At 42.8% G+C, this 18,479-nt stretch overlaps 1 long non-coding RNA gene across 4 annotated transcripts in view; it reads right to left on the reverse strand.

The window, feature by feature from the left end:
- Positions 1 to 227: 227 nt before the first annotated feature.
- LOC309334079 overlaps positions 228 to 18,479 on the reverse strand; it is an 87,068-nt gene continuing 68,816 nt past the window's right edge. For all 4 annotated transcript variants that reach the window (XR_014152846.1, XR_014152847.1, XR_014152848.1 and 1 more), the window contains 2 exons: positions 1,665 to 2,678; positions 228 to 1,280 (listed from right to left, as the gene is read on the reverse strand). This is a non-coding gene — a long non-coding RNA (uncharacterized lncRNA). The remainder of the gene's footprint in view (positions 1,281 to 1,664; positions 2,679 to 18,479) is intronic.

Here is an 18,479-nt window from a genome sequence, read left to right on the forward strand (position 1 = left end):
GAACTAGGAAACTTTCTGCTCCACTTTCCCCCATTCCAAATCTAAACTGCATCACTTGCTTTCTAGTCAATTCTGGCCAGTATGTATTGAATTCAAACAATTCATTGTGTAGGATTATATGCACTTGGGTTGGTGCAACAGAAAACTACCTGTTGTACTCTATGCAGTATTTTATAAAACATTTTTTTAAAAAAACGATGACCAGGTAAAGGACAAAGACAAGCTCCTCTTGAAAGAAGCTGACTTTTTATATTTTTTCCTTAACCATCAGATCTTTACAGCCTTTTATATCAGAGCAAATACAACCTTAAAAGGAGAGATGGAAACCTTGCATTGTCTGTTGATGCACCATACAAGTGGTCCCAGACGTGCCACTACCAGTTCTGAGGAGTCCTGCAAGCAAGAAAAGAAAAGTCTCTTCTTTCAGCAATTCCTTCAGTATAACAGGTACTTAGGGGGTTATTTTATCCCTTCTTCTTCTTTAAAGCCACAAAGGGATTGTTCTCTGGGACATTTGTCCTGCTTAGTTTGTGCCAGCAGCATTAAAATAGGTGGCTGTTGTACATTATTTTGCATTCGTTGGGACACGTGCTTTTCTTGACACAGCTGTGTCGTATTTAATACATTAACTGTTCTCTGACATCCCGATTAAGGCATTATATTAAACATCAATCCAGGACTTCAGAAGGGAAAGAAGAATTGCTGGCCACTGTTTGCACACCACTTCATCCAGTTAAAGCCTATTGCTTCTCCAGATTTAGTGATTGCCACACACTCAGAGCCTGAACCCTAAAAGCCTCACTTCTCTACTTGACTGTTGTGTTTTAGATGTCCTGAAAATAGGAGTCCGTTTCTCCATATTGGGTTCAGTTGGCTCCCTCCTTCAGTTCACATTGGCTCACTCGGCCTTCCTCCAAAGGAGCCCAAGGTGGCAAATATGCCCATATTAAAACTATATAATTAGAACTTTTTTAAAAAAAGTTTGAAAACTGCAAAAAGCAATCACCTGCTCTCAAAGCTAATGATTTCTGAGTGGTCAGCCATCAAATAGAAATTCTCCTGATAGTTAATAATGAGTGCAAATGATGCACTGGCCAAGGGATAATGTTCCACAAACAAGGAACCACCAGCAAGAAGCCTCTGTTGTGAATTACCACAAGCCAGGCAACTCCCAGTGGTGTCACCACAAACACTGCCTCCCCTGCTGATCATAGAAGCCCAATATGGTTGATACTGGGGAACATGTGTTGTTGTTTTTTAGGTACTTGTATCCCAAGTACCTGGGGACATGGGTGGCGCTGTGGGTAAAACCTCAGTGCCTAGGGCTTGCCGATCACATGGTCGGCGGTTCGAATCCCCGCGGCGGGGTGAGCTCCCTTCGTTCAGTCCCAGCTCCTGCCCACCTAGCAGTTCGAAAGCACCCCTAAGTGCAAGTAGATAAATAGCTACCGCTTTATAGCGGGAAGGTAAACGGCGTTTCCGTGTGCTGCGCTGGTGCTGGCTTGCCAGAGCAGCTTCGTCACGCTGGCCACGTGACCCGGAAATGTCTCCGGACAGTGCTGGCCCCCGGCCTCTTAAGTGAGATGGGTGCACAACCCTAGAGTCGGACACGACTGGCCCGTACGGGCAGGGGTACCTTTACCTTTACCTTTTATCCCAAGTACCTAAAAAAGCATACTCCTCCTCCTGAGAATCAGCTGACTGGGAGCTTCTCCAGATTTACTTTCATAGCATTGTCCTATTCATTTTGGGTTTATAATTTGTATTTATTTTATTTTTTTACTGAGGGCAATGTGACATTGTCATTGTTGTGTTGTTCTTCTAGTTTCTTTCCCATACAATCCTATTTTTCCTCCTACCACAAAAGAATCTGACATTTCTGAATTATCTGTATTCATGGTATGTAACTGTCCTGCTGTAGATGTTATTTGATTTTTCCACAATACTGTTGTTGTGGGAGGGCTGCATGCCTGAGTCCCTTCCAATTCCTGAACCCAACAAGGATTCAATTGCTGGACTAGCCAGGCCAGCTTCTTGATAATGGCATAAGTATGGGTCATTAAGGTAAAAAACCCAGAAGCTACTCTGCCAGAGGACAAATGGGTGGACCCCTCTCCCTCACCTGGCTGTTAGTTAGAAGAACAAAATCCAGAGTTGTGTGAGAGAGTTAGAAGCTAGAAGCAGGCTGCAGGCTGGGCACATGAGAGAGTCAGGCCTGATTTCGACTGGAACACAAGGCTGTGGCTATGGAAAAAGCAAGACCTTCTTAGGCCATTAATGTTATGAGTCTTCCACTGTAGGCTCAGGTTGCATATGTGTGTAAATAAACCATATAACAGAAAACAGTCTCCACTGTCGCTCATTCCAAGGAAACTGATTCCTAGGTAAGCACCTGGAACCCCTGAAATCTCACACTACTTGGGGTAGCATGCAACAATCCTCTACATTTAGTGATCTAGTGTTTGAGTCACTGTGGTGATAGGTGACATTTTCTGCAAGATCCAGTAGGTGCCTTTTTCCAGGGTGATACTGAGGTCCCTCTGCAGCAGTTGTCACAACTGTGTCCCAATCATTGCCTACTCATCAATCAGCAACTCCAGGTAGAATCTGAGTAGAACAAATCCTCCACTGTTCAGTATGGTGAATGCTTCTTTCTTCCATCTGATCTTCGGGAGGACCTGGTGGGACAGATTTTCAGAATAAAACTCTGAGTAAAACTTAGTTGGATATGACCCCTTTTTTTAAATAAAGTGGTATCTCGGTTGTTGAATATAATCCATTCCAGAAGACCATTTGACTTCTGAAACGTTCAACAACCGAGGCACAATGGGCAGTCAGCAAATTCCATTGAGAAAATGGAGAAACACGCTTCAGAAGCCATTTGACTTCTGAGGCATGTTCGAAAACAGAAGCATTCACTTCTAGGTTTTTGGCATTCAAAAACTGAAACGTTCAGCTTCCGAGATGCTAAAAAACCAAGGTTCCACTGGCAGAGGAGGGGGGTGCGGCCCGCCCCAGGTGTCATCCGTGAGGGGGGGGTGACATTGCTCCCCCACCCGTATGGGCAGATCACCCCACCCCTGGGTGCACAGCATGTGCATCGCTCTGGGTGCCAGAGCAGCTAGCTCTGCCTCTGCGAGGTTCCACTCTAAATGCAAATATCTGTCAATAACTCAGGTGCACACCAGTAAATATGAATTTTACTAGTGGAAGGAAAATACAGTGGGAGAGGTGTGATGTAAGAAGCCTCATTCCAGACACATTCCATCACTAGTATGAACAAGAAGGAGTGCAATCACACCCTCAAAAAACAATTAAAGATCTCTAGAGCAAGCATGGGAAACCTTGGACCCAGAGGCTGAATGTGATCTTCCAGACCTCTACACCTGGCTATCAAACATTTGCTCAGGCCACACCCCTCAATGTCCCTGCTTCACATGTCATTGAACTCTGATAATGCCTCTTGCTTGTCAGGATGGTGACAGACAGGGCTGGGTGAACATGTGTGGAATCTAGACTACCTGCCAATGGTAATTTTACATTTGTTGCTCTGTCCAGTTTTGGCCCAGCACCGCCCAGATGGTTAGGTTGCATATTGAAAGCAAGTATCTCAAAGAACCATTTCATACATTTCAAACCATTAGCTCAGGTTGCCTTTAACACATTGAAATTCTCACTAGCCAATAGAATTCCCTCCTGGCACTTTAATTTGCTAATCCGTTCGGAGCTGCAGAGAGGCAGAAGTCACGAATCAGGTCTATTTTTGTGCAGTGTTCCTGCTGCCAGTACAGGGCAGAGAGCAGACTTTCCTGTAATTTCACACTGATTAATTCTGCATGGGATCCAAGAACCTTAATCAAGGGAATTGCCTTGAGTTCCCTGGGAGAATAATTTTCACCAAGACAAACATGGCTGTGTCCCCAACCCTAAAATATAGTGGAGTTCTCTTTGGAGGGTAGAATTTCAATAAACGTTATTTTGGAATATACAAGCTGCCTTTCCATATCCCAAAAAATCATCTTTTTTTAGCTTGTTTCTAGATGAGATGTTTATTGTTGTGAGAAGCTCAGTTAACACTGTTTCTGATTTGTTACCTGGGAGGTTACACAATGTTGCATCAAGCAATTGTTTTTCACCACTTTCTACTGCATTTTCCTGTAACTTTCCTTCTTGCAAAAATTCTTATTTCTTTTCATGGGCATGTGGCATAGCTGTCAAGTGTCCCTTATTTGAAGGGACAGTCCCTTATTCCAGCGCCATGTCCCGCTGCTGTCCCTCATTGATGGATGTCCCTTAAATGTCTCTTAAATGATGTCCCTTAAATTTCAAAGGAAGCACTCTCCCTCCCTCCCTGCCGGCCAGGGAGGAGGGAGGCTCCAACTGTGTTGCTTGGCTGTGTTGCTCACCCAATAAGAAGTCTAAGAATGACTGGGGGGGTGGAGCTTGCATGCCTTGTGTGTGGCTAGTTAATGCAAGCTGAGGGGGTTTTTGAATGCTGGACGCCATTTTGTTGCACATGCTGCTGCAAACTTTGCAGTGCAAAGCCAGGCCATCTTAAGTTGAGGCTGCATAGGCCTTGTAGTGCATGTGATTCAGATTCTATTGAACCTCTGGTTACAAAGTTGGTTGGACAGTGTTCTCGAAGCTACCAGCATGAGTTTGACCAGAGTGCAGGAGGACAGGAAGACTGGAGTGCCTGGAACAGGTGAGGCTGCAGGTCCCTTATTTTGGCTGCTGGTCCCTTATTTTCAAGGCTGCTGGTCCCTTATTTTCAAATCTGTAAGTTGACAGCTATGGCATGTGGAGCAGGCTCATTGTGCAAGAACACATATTTGAGCATATTATGCCACTACTGGCCTGACTCCACTGGCTGCCAATTAGTTGCCAGGCCCAATTCAAAGTTCTGGATTTGATCTATTAAGCCTTATATGGCTCAGGACTGCAATACCTCAAGGGCTGCTTCTCCCCACATGATACAACCCAGACTGTGATCATCATCTGATTCCCTTCATTGTGTGCCCCCTCCATGAGAGGTCCAGAGGGTGGCAATACGAGAACAGTGGCTCCCCATTTGTGGACTGCTCTCCCTAGGGAGCCTCACCTGGCGCCTTCGCTAAACATCTTTAGGCACCAGACAAAAACCTTCTTCTTCTCCCAGACCTTTGGCTTATTAAACAATCTAAGGCCTTTTAAACTGTTGAGGGGTATTGTTTTGGTTTGTTCCTATGTTTATGCAGTGGTGTGCGGGGAACAGGAGAACAGTTAGGGGCAGAGGACCAGCTTGCAAGGGAGATTGTGTGGTGGGGATGATGATGTTGCATGCATGAGAATTGTACCTCCCTCCTTAAGCCAGGCAGAAACTTCACGGGCTTTGGGAAGGAGAACCCAGACCTCTGACAGGATGCTGCAGCCCCCCTGCCTCCTTCCCAAAACCAGAAGGAAGCTTCCTTGGCTTTGGGAAGGAGATGTCAGGCGAACATTTAGGGGCCTAGTGGACCCCAGTGTACTGACCACACGCCACTGATGTTATGTATGTTTGTGCTTTTAAATTGTAAATTGTAAACTGCCCTGTATCCTTGGATGAAGAGCAGAATAGAAATTGTTGCCATTGTTGTTGCTGCTGCTGCTGTTGTCATGTGGAAGGAGGGAGTATTGGTTTGCACAACTCCCTCTCTCCTCACCCCCTGCCCATGGCTGGGGAGGGAGAGCTTGCTTTAGGTATCTCTCTGCTTTAGATATCTCCCTGGTTGTGGGCGTGCAGCCCACTTTGAGGTTGTCCATGGTGGAAAGGCACAAGTGTAGAGGAAATATGAAGTGGTGGTGGCTGGGGCGGTGGCCAGAACATGTTGCCCTTGTCAGCTCTAGCTCTTAGCAAAAGTATTGCAGGAATGCAATGGAAACAAATGCCTTTTCTTCCTTTGTATTCTGAGAGCAGAGTGATTTCTGGAATACCTTTATGCTGACACTATACACACACACACACACACACACACACATGCACACACACGCACACGCACACGCACACACACACCTCTTCTGCTTTTTTGTGGGGGTGGGGTTGCTTTTGCTTCACAAGTTAGATCTTTCATTTCCCCTGACTTTCTCAGTAATGGAGTGCACAATCAAGTTCATGCTGTGGGCAACGCAGGAGACATGAACAGTGCTATTCCTCCATGCTGGAGCCTTTATCGACAACAATAAAACAGACATGCCCAGCAAAATAATCCAATACTGTATCTCACAGCTGAAATCATCCAGGAATTTGTATTAGGTAAGATCCACAGGGAAGTGCTGTATTCAAAGGGAAAGCCATTTGGAAGGGTTTTTCATCTGTGTCCAATACCGAGCTACAGAGGCTCAATGTGCTGCTAATAGCATATTCAGCGCTTGCCTCTGATGCAGAGAGAAATCTGGCGTGATTGTTCAGTCCAGCTGCCTGTGGTCAGCTATGTAACACTTAGCAAATGAATTTTTAAAGTCATTTGCAGTAGGGGACAAAAAGCAGAATTAATTCAAAGCTTCGCAGGCTCAGCGAGCTGATGTTTATCATTATTTGTAAAATGTGTTATAAGTTGCCTCTTCCACTACAGCAACAACATGAAAAGTGCCTGAAGCAATGTATAAACTATTAAAGGCAAGTTTGAAAGTTTATTTGGGCAAGGGGAAGGGGTGTCATGCAAATGCAGGCGCTTGTAATTACACTACTTGTTTCATACACAAACATTGGCACGTTTATTTATTACATTTCTATAGCTCATGTTGCGCTATGTATACATGTACTGGGAAGCCAGAATAGGCTTGAGTATGCTACAAGTGTGTGTATAAATGTGTGTGTGTACACACACACACATGTTGTGGTGCAATGGGTTAGTGTGCCTGGCTGTTAACCAGAAAGTTGGTGGTTTGAGCCCAGGGACAGCTATGGGCAGGATTTCTGCATTGCAGATGGTTGGACCAGATGATCCCCAGGGTCCCTTCCAACTATACATTTCTATGATTCACACACACACACACACACACACAGAGAGAGAGAGAGAGAGAGAGAGAGAGAGAGAGATGTGATTGTGAATCATGATTGCCTGCAAGTGAGTGACTTTTGACCTATTCAGGCTCCCAAGGCCAAATACCATGTTGTGTGAAGCTGCCTTCGTAATGTCCTCCTTGGAATTATTATTTTTTCATACATGCAAACCTATTCCATGTTTACTAAGAATTATTTCCCAGGGATTTCAAGAGGACGTACTCCCAAGTAAGTGTGCATGGTCAGTGCAAGCATTATTTAAGAAGAATTACAATGCAGATTTCTAACTTAAGACCTTGGCTTCATGTTGAGTGTTCCCTCAGGTGGGAAGGCTATCTTCTATACAACTCCTAGGTCTCAGTTCCCTCTAGGAAATCACAAAGCTGCCCTTCTCTACATACAACCAGTCTGCCCCCTTTCTAACCACCTTGCTGGTTGATTCTCTCATCTACCCTAGAGGATCCACAAGGCTGTGCCAGATTTGCAGTGCTGAGCTGCTCCTATGTTTGGGCTCAAAACACCAACTGGGTCCATTTCTTTGTGTTCCAGATACTTGCAGCCTCTGCAGCCATTGGAATTTGAACTCAAAACTGGGCAACTGCCATTCAGATTTTAAAAAACACACAAAACCCTAAATGACTGGAAACAAAGTCTAGCATGCTTGCCACTGTCCCTTGAAAATTCATTCATTCATTTGTTCATTCTTTGAATTTCTATACCACCTTTCATCCAAGGATCACAGGGTGGTTTACAATATAAATACACAAAAATTCACAATATAGAAACAAGCAGAAATACACACACACACACATACACACACAGTTTAAAAGGCCATAGATTATTTAATTAGCCTAAAATTACCTAATTTTGCTAAAGATTATAAGATCAGCAATCTTTTCAAAGGAGGAAGCAAAAAGAATAAGTGAGCAACAGAAAAGATTGTGGAGCAGATTAAATCTGCTGAAAGATCTGCAACGCACACAAGAGTGGTGGATATAATTAATTCCATAAGGAAGCAGAGGAAAACATATAAGAGAAATGCCCTACATTTTTCACGGTCAATTGCTGTGAGAGACAGGTGTTGTCTTTTGGCTACTTTAAGGAAGGAAAGTTAACACAACTGGGGGTTATTATGTATGAGAGAGGATTTATTTTAGGACAAAATGGAGCCTTACATGGTGACAGCAGGATTGGAAACTTTGAAAACAAACGAAAAGACACACATAAGCCAACCTAGAATTCACCTCTTATTATCTTAAAGAAATTCCAAGGTTTTTGGTTTTCAAAGTTAAATTAGTGGGTAGGAAGTCTCACTAGCCGGGTGTGTGGTGTATTCTTCAACATATTGATGCAATAATACTGCATTAGTGATGCATTTATACTGGACTGTCCAAACATCATTCCACTTTACAAGTTGTTCTGCAATGGTTCCCCAATGTTACCACATTATTTCCATCTGCAGAGGCAATCTAGCAGTATAGAACAACAAAGGAAGGATCAAGATTAATGACTGAGCTGGAACATTTGTGACATGAAGAGTTACAGAATTTCAGCAGGAAGATATGGAAAATGAACTAATTGGAAACAAAGCAGTATGTTCGCCCCAAAACCTATGCAGTTGCAAACAGTATTAATAGCAGGGGCCATGCCATTATATCAGCACGTCATCATGAATGGACAATAAAAAGAACATTTGGAGGGACCCTAGAATATTGAATTAATGACCACCCCGTACATAAAAGAGCCAGTTTCTAGTGCCACACTCTCATATAAATGAATGTCCATCATTCATTAATATTGGTAACAAGCTCGTAGCCAGCAGTTTTGTGATAACAGAGCCAGAGGGAACACAGGGAAGGTGGAATAAGTGCATGAGATCAAAGAACCTGAATACAGGAGGTCTGAACAGGATGCTGAACTAAATGTCCCTTTGGAATGATCCATCAAGGCTTTACTTATGTTCCTATTGCAGTTAACAGAGCTGTAGAACCAGGATGAGGTGGTTGGAAACAAGGGTCATGTCCTAAAAAGAATTCAGTTTTAGAGCTAGGTTCTGAACCTATTCCGCGTGGTTGTTGTGACAGAGCAACTATATATGGCACCCTGAGTTCCTTGGAAGAATGGTGGTATAAAATTGCAAAGAATATATAAAAAAAAAAAAGCCCTTCCACCGTTTCTCTCTCTATATAAAACTCAGAACAATGCTTTTTCTAAAGAGTAATTAATAGAGCTGTAAAATTTACAAAGGAAAGAGGCTGTTGGTTGGGTGAAAACCCACGTTGCTTATGTAAACGCATTCATAGTTTAAAATCATAATTAAGAAAACAAATTTGTGAAGAGCATTTTAACGATTTCATACCTTGCTGTGCTACTTTCTACTATATTTTGTATGCACTGCTTCATTCTCTTATTCAGTGGCTTTTATTCCACAGAGCTTTTTCTCTCCCCCCCCCCCATTTGTTTCAAATTCCTAATGAGCAGCTATGACAACAAGGAACCAGCACATGAAAGTTAAATAGGATTTAAAATTGACAGGTTTTTTTTATTAATACCTGACATTTAAACAGTTCTTATTTTTAAGAGGCCCTTCTTCCAAGCAAGATTTGTAATTGGTTTAAAGTTTTCCTTTGCTTGCATAAGACTGCTGTAATTCCTAGGCACGTTTTAAGGGAGTTCGGCAGCCTGGCTTCCCCTTACATCATATTTTAAGCATCCCTGCTAACAAATGACAGTGCTGCGTGAATGTGCATATTTTCTGAACATCAGCTCTGCATGATTTGGGGCCTCAGCAATTTTAGCGACGTTCTCTCTCTTGCACGTTGTAATCTATGTGACTGATTTTCAGAAAGGAATTAAAGGGAAGTGGAAAGCCACAGTGCCATGGAAACTGCATGCAGCCAGGTCCGGGTGAAAGGAGATGGGATCTATCCCTTGAATGGAGTAGAATGGTGCAATCTGTACCCTTTTACTTTGCTTACATTGAACTGTGGGTTCCATTTTACTGCCCATTCACCCAGTTTGGAGCAATCCTCTTGGAGATCATTTTGTTTTAACTGACTGGACAATCTGGTATCATCAGAAAGCATGGCTGCCACACTGCTCATCCCAAACTATATTATTTATGAACAAGTTAATGTTTTGTATGTGGGTGCTGTGAATGAGTACCTCTGGTTACATACTTAATTCGTTCTGGAGGTCCGTTCCTTACCTGAAACTGTTTTTAACCTGAAGCACCACTTTAGCTAATGGGGCCTCCTGCTGCTGCCGCGCCACCACCGCACGATTTCTGTTCTCATCCTGAAGCAAAGTTCTTAACCCGAGGTACTATTTCTGGGTTAGCGGAGTCTGTAACCTGAAGCGTATGTAACCCAAGGTACCACTGTACAAACACACACAAACACATTATATGTAAGTGGCTACAATTATTGCTAGGAGATATGGCTAGCAAGGCCGATCTTACACTTTAATAACTGTAGATATGTACTACTGTTGTACTGTGTATTTTGGGTCTATGGACTGCAATAAAGCTCTCTCTGTGTGTGTGTGTGCATAGCAGAGAAAGGGGCCATGGAGGAGATGATGGGAGCTGGAAGGAAGCAGGTTTTCAGCAGTCCGTACAGAGATTCAGCAGGCCTACAGCCCACAGCCCACCTATTCAGAAAAGGGACAGAACAATACAATACAAGGACTTTGCTGCGCCAAAAAGGGATTTGAACAAAATACAGGTAAAATTTCCAGGGAAAATCAAAAGCACACTGGCCAACAGAGCGCGCATTTTTTGTTTTCGGCAATAACAAAAGTGGAATCAAAAGATAAAAGACTGAAAACGGGCAAGTGGTCTAAAAGGAGTAAAAGTTGAAGAAGCCTAAGATTCTAAGACAGAATTGGTCCTCCAGATGTGGCTGGGATACAAGTCACATCATCCCTGGCATGGACTGATGAGAGTTGTAGTTCAGTACCATCGTGGGGGGGGGGACTGGCTCCCCTCCCCTCCTCTAAGAGGAGCAGATGATAAAGAGGAAAGGAGCCACAGCAGTAGCAGCCCAAAGGTCCCCTCCAGGTGTCCTTTCTATTGAAGAATCATGATTATTTGTGCTCAGGATGTTATCATTAAATTTACAGTGGTACCTCGGGATGCAAACGGGATCCATTCCGGAGCCCCGTTCGCATCCCGAATGGAATGCAAGACTTGACGGTGCGTCTACGTGTGCGCGTGACGCCATTTTGATGGTCTGCGCATGCGCGCGTGACGAAACCCGGAAGTAACGCGCTCCATTACTTCCGGGTCGCCGCAGAGCGCAACCCGAATTTGCCTAACCCGAAGCATATTCTTCCTGAGGTATGACTGTATAGGCGATCATACTTTGCTCTTGTAAAAAAATGAAGCTCTTGCTTCATTTGCATCAGATGCATGTCTTATAATTTCTTGCTAAAATCCTGTAACTTTTTAGACTACAAACCACTTTTTTGTTCCACTTTTGTTGTGCTATAGTACAAGAGTACCCCTCCAAATGGGGGATAATATGGTAACATAGGGGAACCATCGCAGAACAACTAAGAAAGTGAAATGATGTGTGGACAATCCAGTATAAATCCACCATTAATGCACTATTATTGCGTGAGTGGCATGTTGCATCATACACCTACATTGTCTGTCCATCCGCCGCGCCCCCCCCCCAAAAAAACCAGTCTGGACGGACCCTAATGAAGAATTCCCAAAGCTGGCATGCCCAGTGGCAGAGCTTCATGCTCCGGCACTGGGGGGCGGAGAGCAGGCGGGGCCAGGGCTGGCACGCATCCTGGGGGTGTGAGGCACTGCCCATAGGGGCATGGTGTGTGTCCTGGGGGCATGGTGCCCAGCGCGGGCAGGGGGGCAGCCACGATGGCACCCCACCGGGATCGTGCTTCTAGGGGTGGTGCACTCCCCCTGCACTCCTCTTCCTCTGCCAGTGGGCATGCCACCACAGGGGGAGGGGAAAGTAATCATTTACTCATATACTCTGGAGGTAGAGAAGACTTGAAAAGATACTCTGACGATAACCTTAACTGACAAACAGGTTCATGACAGAAAGAGTAAGCAAATGAAGGGGGGAATACATTTTCAAACTGTCAAATTATATTGCTGTAACCTTTTCCTTTCTAAACTTGTTGCTGAAGTTAGTAAATATTTGGACTCTTGCTTTCTGGCCCAGCTTCCATCTGCTTCAAGGCAAAAGGAAATGAGTTTCATTCCAACATATTAATTGCAGCTGACATTAATATTCGCCATGAACTTTCAATTTGATTAATTTCACAATTTGCGCAACACCAGTTCAAACTGAGGTATTTGTCCAGGAAAATAAAATAATTGAACTTGGTTTGCAAACAAGAAAAGTACTGTTAATTCCGATGGTTTTTACATGCTTTAATTAAATTTAATAATAATGTTCTTCACTGAGAGTTGTGTGACCAAAGAATGATGCTTATTTACTGCTGAATGTGATGATTCTGTTCTGAAGACAATCACATCTCTTGCATTAGCTGCAGAAGAAATTGGCAGCAGTTTTGACAAGTTTTCCTTGAAAGTATTTGTGGCAGAATGACTGCACTCCGATGCACCAGTGTCTACATCTGCCAAAATTTGTGAGAATTAGAGTTTGTCTGTATGATCTATTGAGACAGCATATTTTTCAAGGTGGTTTTGATTCACCCTTCATGATTGTCAGCAGCCAAACAAGCCACAACTCTTTTGACTCCAGATTGAAAATATTCAAGCAACATTCCAAAGAGAACTTAAAGAAAAATACAACTGTATCCTAATCGTAACACTTTCAGCTGTAATTATTGTTATCATTATTTGAGCTTACAGCCGCTTGCTATATAGAAATGTATCCAAGAGACTTATAACATATTTAAATCCACAAGCATAAGTAAAATCATAATTACTCCAACAGCTCTCCAAAAATTCAGGCAGCAGACATTCCCATCCCTGTCTGGAGGTGTCAGAAATTGGACCTGTGACCTTCTGTATAACAAGCAGGTATTCTACCACTAAGCTCTGGCCTTCCCCATTTGTAACATCTCAAAGTTGCACTGAGGAAAGCAGTGACATGCCAATTGATTAAGTCACCAGTTGGCATCCAAATTTCAAAATGAATGCAGCTTCAAGACACAACATAGGTGATGCAGATATAGATTTAGATTGATAATGGATTATTTAAAAAAAAACAACTTGATAAAACAAACAAGCAAGAAAACATTTCCTTTATTGATTGTGAATATTCCAGTACCTCTTGGCTGTTTGGCCTGCAGTAGAGCTGTTTCAATGATGGCACCATCTCTTCAGTTGTTGTTCAAGTATGGTTCCTATAATCTCTGACTATTTGGCCATGCTGGCTGCAACTGATATAAGTTAGAGTCTTGCAACATTTGCTGGGCCACAGATTCCTTCTCCCTTTTTAAACTTGTTTCCAATGGTGATCTGCTGTGAAGGTCTTTAGACATATACTTAAAGCAATCATCTATCCTGAACCTTTTTCATTCAATATGAACCACCATTGCCAGACCCAAAATACAAAATTTGAGGGAGTCAATAACAAAGGAATTAGGGATGCTTTACTTCAGAGGCTCAGATATCATTGCTATTACCCTAGTTCATAATAGACTGCCAAATGATTGGTAAAGATTCATTGTTTAGATCTTGAAAAGATTCATTGTTCCCTATCTCTGTGAAAATAATGATAAAATAAAAGGGCATGTATAAGGCAATACAGAGTTGAAGATCACAGTGTAACTTACTTATACGACAGAAACACCTTCAGTGGTTATCATTATTTTGAATTCAAAAACCTGCTTGAAAAGCCAAACACGTACATCATTTCCAGAGCACCATATGGATACTGTCAAAGATTAGACTAATAGTACAATCATCTATCTAGTATTATGCCCATTAAAGCTTTGGAATATGAAATTAAGTGGCTCAAAGTGTTACATTAAATATTAGGCATTAAACTGCTTCAACTGAATTACAAAGCCTGAATATTTAAGAGGTCTAAGAAAAGAAGCCAGATTTATGTGTGTGAGAGAGTGTGTGCATTGTGTGTGTGTGTGTGTGTGTGCATGCGCGCATGCGCCTAGGTCATAATCCCTTAATGTGTTTTTTCCTTCTTTCTGTGTGTTCTTTTACCTATTAATTGCAGTACTGAACGACATCTAATTTACAGCAGGAGATAAATGTGTATAATATCATGGCAGCCTAGGTTCCTTCTTTTTTACTACTCCCTTTTATCACTTATTCACACAATAAGAAGTGCAGCTTATTCAAGGTATGATATAAAGATGGCTGTTAAAACACTCCACTGACATAGACATTATGCACACACTGAACAATTTATTTCTACCATGAAAAAGTATATCAAGAAGAGTGCCCCCTGCACCAGCAGCCCTCTGGGAACTAGGACTTAACAGAAGGATGGAAAAACTCAGGCCCAGGTGCAAAATGCAGCTCCTCCAGTATCTGGTCCTCAGGACTCTCCTCAAATCACCCCTCCTCTGCCTTGCATGCTCTTTGAGTGTTTTTGCCTGGCTTGAATATGTTCATGAACTATGGTCATGCTTTTCTTGCTTGCCTGGCTGTAAGGCAGAACAGAGTATGTGAGTTTGTGTGCAAGCTAGTCTTCTATACAAAGGAAGAATCATAGAATTATAGAGTTGGAAAGGACCACGAGGGCCATTTATAGTCCAGCCCCCTGCAATGCAGGAATATTTTGCCCAACATGGGGCTCACACCCAAGACCCTGATATTAAGAGTCTGAGCTACACACATCAAGATTCATATTTTCTTGCTACGGCCTTATTTACCACAGGCATGTGTGTCCGGCCTGGCCCTGCCCCCCCCCATAGGCGGCCCAGAAGTGAATGTGATTCTCAAGCAGAAAAAGCTTCTCCACACCTTTTCTTTTTCATGAATTTTTATTAAGGCTTTTTCATAATACAATAAGAAACAAAGTAATCTAAATGAAAACAGAAAGAGTGAGAAAAGGAAAAAATGCACTTGGGCAAAGTCCTCTCTCAAAGATAGAGCTGAACCCTTGCCTCACACAGAAGGGGGACGCAGGTGGTGCTGTGGTCTAAACCACTGAGCCTAGGGCTTGCCGATCAGAAGGTCGGCAGTTCAAATCCCCGCAACGGGGTGAGTGCCCGTTGCTTGGTCCCTGCTCCTGCCAACCTAGCAGTTCAAAAGCACATCAAAGTGCAAGTAGATAAATAGGTACCGCTACGGCGGGAAGGTAAACGGCATTTCCATGCGCTACTCTGGTTTCACCAGAAGCGGCTTAGTCATGCTGGCCACATGACCCCAAAAAACTGTATGCAGACAAACGTCGGCTCCCTCGGCCAGAAAAGTGAGATGAGCGCTGCAACCCCAGAGTCGTTTGTGACTGGACTTAACTTCAGGGGTCATTTACCTTTAAAATAGGGTTTTAAAACAGGGTTGAGAGGGGGTGATGAACAGGAACTGGGTTCTTCTGCTTAAGGTGGAGAATCTGATTCTATGCAGTGCTGGTCACTGTTCCTTCATGAAAAGCTTCCCTTGTGTTTTGGTCTGTTTATGGTCCATATGATTGCAATAGGATAGACAGGGATGGGAACATGTGGGCCTCCAGGCGCACTAAATCATGACCTATGAATCTCCCATTCTAATATAGGTGGAGTCAGAGAAAAAATAAATTGAAACACTCAATGGTACACATCTATGTGAAACAATTCTAAAAATTCAGATGCGATAACCATAGTAAGTGTGGTTCAATAATGTAATGATATAAAAATAGTAGATGCAGGCTTATTATGATATGCATTCCTCATCTGGCAAATCAAAGCAGCATTAGGACTTTAAGAAGCCGTTTCCTTTAGTATGGATTATTTTCTCCCCAAGTAAAACATACAGTGATGCATTCTCATTGCATGGAAATCAGGTACCAATGTTTAACATCCTCAAACCCACTTTCAACTCCCCCATTACATTGACTATTCTGCCACTGCAATTCATTTCCACCAATGTGCCTCCCAGGAGTCTTGCAAGATTCTTTCTCAAGTGCCACCAAGCATGTATTTTGGTCTCCATTCCTTCATTCATGAACTGTTTTCAATGTAACACAGAAAGCTAAAAAGGAATACTCTTTATACGGAACATACATTTCAATCAAGGCACCTCAGTCATTCGATTTATAAATGTTGCAAATTCCAATGCAGTCCTCTTGAAAAAATACCACGTGGAGCTAAAGCAACCATTTCAGCAGCAATTCAGGAAGTTAAAAAAATTTATGTTACTCCTGGATTCTGCTACGTGTGGGCAGAGTTGTTCATGTGGCATTCGGCATAGCTGGCTAGACTGCCATACTATTCTCTGAATGAAAAGTGGCATATAAATTATTCAAATAAAATAAATGATGGAAGTTGTATTCCAGCAACACTAGTCATGGGTCAGCCAGAAGAGCCACATAGGCTTGAAGTGGAGAGGAGCAACTCCTAGGGGAATATTGGATAGCTTAAAGCAGCCTTCCTCAACCCTGCAGTCATTTTGGACAACAGCAAGGATTAGGGTTAATTGCAGCAATAAAACTACCAGCATATTTGCAAAGCTAAGCAGCGTCCGGTATGGTTTCAAATTGTAAGGGGGACTGTGTGTTAAGAGATTCCTGCATTTCAGGGAGTTGGACTAGCTGACCCTTCCAACTTTATTATTCTATGATTCCAACTCCCATCAGCCTCAGTCAGAATAGCCAATGCCCAGTGATGATGGGTATCACAGCCCAAAACATCTGTAGGGCACCAAGTTGAGACTTAAGGAAACAGAATATCCAGGGAAGAGTTTATCAAGCTCATTGAGAGTTTTGCACAAGCCTCTGCAAGGCATCTGGTAAGCATAGCAAAGCAAATGTTTCATGCAGTGTAGATTGCATTATCAGCTTTTGATTATGATTGGGATGATTTATCACTGCCGCCACCACTAACACAATGTATTTCTAACATACCTTTTAGGTTATACACCTTCCCAAAGTGGGTTACAAATAATTAATAAAATACAACATTAAAATGTCAAGATTTGAAATAACAGTCGAAGCAATTAACAACATGAAAACAGTAACTAGATAAAATTTACCGGTAAGTTCTTAAGAGGAAACAACAATAACCATAAAGCTACCCAAATGTAAACCAGAATAAAAAAGTCTTTTTTCCAATCTTCTAAGGGACAGTGGTACCTCGGGTTACATACGCTTCAGGTTACATACGCTTCAGGTTACAGACTTTGCTAACCCAGAAATAGTGCTTCAGGTTAAGAACTTTGCTTCAGGATGAGAACAGAAATCGGGCTCCGGTGGCGCGGCAGCAGCAGGAGGCCCCATTAGCTAAAGTGGTGCTTCAGGTTAAGAACAGTATCAGGTTAAGTACGGACCTCCGGAACAAATTAAGTACTTAACCCAAGGTACCACTGTATATGGATATTCCAAGGGAGGGTATTATAGAGGTATAGGGCCACCACTGAAAAGGGGGCCGAGAACAACTGCCACAGGTTAACTATGCCTACTAGCGACAATGACTATGTTTTATGGTTGGAGGAAGTATGCCTCTGAATAATCCTTGCTGGGAATACCAAGTGGGGAAAGAGCTATTAGACCGAGGTCCTGCTTTCAGAATTCCAGTGAGCATTTGGTTGGCAACAGAGTAAATAGGATGATGGATTAGATCCAGCCTGGCCTTGTCCAGCAGACTTTTATTTTGTTCTTGTGATCATTCAGCAACTGTGGCTTAACCGGCATTTTGCAGTTCTCAGAAATGGAGACCTACCTTAACCATAAAAGCTTTTTAAAAAATATATTAACTTCAGAAATCGTTTTTTTTCCCTTAAAAAAATCAAAGGTTAAGAATAGGTCACCCCCTGCTTTGAGATACAACCCACCGTTCAGTCTGTGGGCATGACTCTCAATGAGTGAGGCAGACAAATATGTAAGGAACAAGCTAACTTCCCTTCTTGATCATTTAGGACAGAGGTTACTCCTTGTCAAGAAGCTTTTAAAGGTGGGTGGGCTGTAGTTCAGCAGCTGAGTATGTACTTTGACTGTATAGGAAGCCAGATTCGCTAGCCAGTACATATAGTTTAAAAGATCTCTGGTAGAGGAGCTAGAAAATTCCCCCTGGATTGTTGCTGCAAGCCAGAACAGACCATAGATGGACCAATGGCTTGAATATATGTCTGTGCCTTGTCACATAATCTGCTCTGGCCAATTGATGCTCAAGAGATTTTTTGTGGAGAGGCCAAACTTGATACCTTGTAGCTCCCATTTTTGGCCAGAGCATGGCAAGGATTCTGGATCCCTGCCTGACATCCTCCCAAGGTCATGACCTGTAGTAAGCTTGACCCTTTGTCCTACAAGAATAATGCTTATGCCTAAAGCATTCCTGGACAGGTCTGCTGAAACTC

Source organism: Podarcis erhardii (assembly GCF_964252035.2).
Source record: "Podarcis erhardii genome assembly, chromosome: Z".
Taxonomy (NCBI): Eukaryota; Metazoa; Chordata; class Lepidosauria; order Squamata; family Lacertidae; genus Podarcis; species Podarcis erhardii.